The following is a 3,506-nucleotide window of genomic DNA, read 5'->3' on the forward strand; positions in this document are numbered from 1 at the left end:
TCATCGTAATGGACAACGCTCCTTATCATTCGGTGAAAATTGAAAAATGCCCAACTACGAATTGGAGAAAAGCTGTCATAATTGCATGGCTCCAGAGCAAAGGAGAGCAAGTCGACAACACAATGCTTGTCGTAGAATTGTTGGACCAAGTTAAAAAATTGAAACCATTATATAACAATTATGTCATCGATGAAATGGTAAAAGCTAACAATAAAATTGTCCTTAGACTTCCTCCGTATCACTGTGAGCTTAATGCAATTGAACTCGCATGGGCTATAGTTAAGAAACATGTCAAAGATAATAACAACACTTTTAAATTACAAGATATAAAACACTTGTTAATTGAAGGAGTGAATAAAGTTAGCCCTGATATGTGGAAAAATTTTGTCGGTCATGTGATAAAGGAGGAAGAAAAAGCATGGAGTTTGGATAATGTGGTCGAAGATCTCATGTCAGCAGAAAATCAGCCTTGTGTTCTTACTATTGGCCAAAGCGACACGGATGATGACTCGGACGACGATGATGAAGACTTCAGATATCTATCAGATACAGACTAAATTGTATTAATTAATTATTATACATTATTTTTATTTGAATTGTTGTATATAATAGATTGTGTTGTGTATATATGTATATACAATTTGTACATATTATGTTGTTCCACTTTGTGTAATAATTGTTGTGTATAATACATTATGTTGTGTTGTGTATATATGTATTTTGTACGTATTATGTTGTTCCACTTTGTGCCATTTTGTACATGTTATGTTGTTCTGTGTGTAATAATTGTTGTATATAATACATTATGTTGTGTATACAGTGTGATCACGATAAGTGGAAACACTCAATAACTATGTGCAGGCTTCATATATTTCAATTCTGCTTTTTCGGCTAACTAATAAACATTGTTATACACATTTTCAAATAATTAGACTATTTTTTTGACACTTAACTTTGCGCATGCGCACAATAACTTTTTTTTTTTAAATGGCATGATCCATTTTTGACCACAAATTATTTATTTTGGTATTTTTTTATGAATTTTAGTGGTTGAATTTCTTTTCTAAGTCAAAAAATGACCGAGTTACAGCAATTTGATTTTACGTTATTTGCACGGGTATAACAGATTATAAAATACTTAGTTAATAATAAAAAAATAAAAATAACTAATCCAATTTTTGAAATACCTGTTTACCTATTGTAATAACGTAAAATCAAATTGCTGTAACTCGGTCATTTTTTGACTTAAAAAAGAAATTCAACCACTAAAATTCATAAAAAAATACAAAAAAAAATAATTTGTGGTCAAAAATGGATCATGCCATTTAAAAAAAAAAAGTTATTGTGCGCATGCGCAAAGTTAAGTGTCAAAAAAATAGTCTAATTATTTGAAAATGTGTATAATAATGTTTATTAGTTAGCCGAAAAAGCAGAATTGAAATATATGAAGCCTGCACATAGTTATTGAGTGTTTCCACTTATCGTGATCACACTGTATATGTATCTAACAAACGTTTTAACCTGAGTAGTATTTTTTAAGATATAATTGAGTAATTTGGTAAGGATTACGAAAGAATTTATACAAAATAAAGATGTACAGTACAACCGCACAGTATTTGCGCCGTCGAGCGACTAATGACTATGCTGCCAACAGTGTATTGTTTTATTGTCGTATGCGCGCTGCGCGCGTTAACTTTGAAAGTGGGGTTTCGGTTTATCACTAGGCCGGCCTCGGCCGTCGTCGTCGACGCTTGGAGGGAGAAATTGTGGTCTGGCGTCGCTGAAGCCGTCATTTGTGATGCGCGAAAAGTGATTATTCTCTCGTGGAATGGACTGTAGACAATGCAGGACGCTAGTCCATAGCAATATCAACAATATCTTAGTGGAAATACTCATATTCCAGTAGTTAGGTATAACCATATCAGTGGCGGTCAAACGGGGGGGGGGGGGGATGAGGGGGATAGATCCCCCCCATGAATTTTTTTTCAATACCTATTTATAACAATTTATAATAAAGCATATTGTATAATGCATTACATATTGTTCTATTTTTTTTTCTAAAAATAAATTTCGATAGAATGTCGGAATATTTTTTTATGACAAGACTATAATAATATTATTAGGTATCTAGACTCAAGTTTAGGTACTACTACTAGGATATTATTGTTATTAATATTTAGTTGTTTATACAAAATATAATATTATGGGAATCCCGTATTATACCACTCGATGATTAAGAATTTTCAATAACAACACGCTCTACACTTTTCCAGAACATTGGCCGATACGGGCGATAACAGTACGATCGGTAGGTAATAGGTATATATTTCTTAAACTTATAGGTACTTACTGATGGAAACTTATTTCAAGATCTTTGCTACCAGAATTTCTCGTACGACCACAAATATAACAACTCGGCATAATGGTATACAAGTTAACAACAGAACTAACAAAATATTAACTTTAAAACTATAACACATAAGACGTAAGTACATAAGTGACAAATGTTAGTCTTCTAACAGTAAATACTAAATGTGGACTCAGTTGATGTATGACGATGTCTTATCATTCAGTAATAATAATACCGATAAGATAATAGTGATAATAATATTTTCTGTATCATCAGTTTACAGTTTAACAAACATAAATCAATACTGGGATTTTTGTTTAGTCATAAATGGTTACTATGGTACACGACCTTTTGCTGACTTCACGTGAATAGAACTATAGCCACCCCCTGACATATACATACAGTTCCAGATAAATGCTTTAAGTGTAAATATAAAAAATATAATAAAATATATTAATGCACTGATGTTTTAAAATTATTTTTTTTCATCCATTTGAATCTAAAATACAAAACAATTCCACCTTGTCCTTAAATGCGAAAGGAATCTGTCTTAGCCTGTAAAATATGGGCGTAGCATTTTCCTTCAACCTAATTTTAAATTTTCTATACACAAATTTACCTATATCATCATTAAACAATTTTGAATATTTATTTTTTATCTGTTCAGAATTAGGTTCACTATAGTCTATCAAATTGATATTAGTTAATTTTATGTTAAATTTGTCCATAATATTCTTTATACTTTTACTTCTTAATAATCGAGAAAAACAAACTAAAAATTAAGGTAAAAACGGGAAATTTTACTCACACTCATTTTTCGACAAAATCGATTTTGGTTTTTGATGTAACTTTAAAACAAATAGATACATGCAATTTTCACCGAATGTTTATATAAGTATATTCTATCCACCATGCAATTTTCAAAAATGTTCGACTTAAGTTGAACTATTCATAGGCATTTGAAATTTTCGATCATCATTAGTTTTTTTTAAATTAATATCGATAAAAATTTATTTGTTAGACAGAAAATCTTGAAAATTTAATACAAGGCTCTTAACATATTTTTACAATAGCAGTTGAAAAATAAAATAAATTCAAAGTCACAATTTTTTTTATAAGCATTCAAAGTTTGAATTTGACAAAATACGTAAAAATC

The sequence above is a fragment of the Diuraphis noxia genome, unplaced genomic scaffold, assembly GCF_037042655.1.
Source record: "Diuraphis noxia isolate RWA-SAM2 unplaced genomic scaffold, SU_Dnox_SAM2 contig0001, whole genome shotgun sequence".
NCBI lineage: Eukaryota > Metazoa > Arthropoda > Insecta > Hemiptera > Aphididae > Diuraphis > Diuraphis noxia.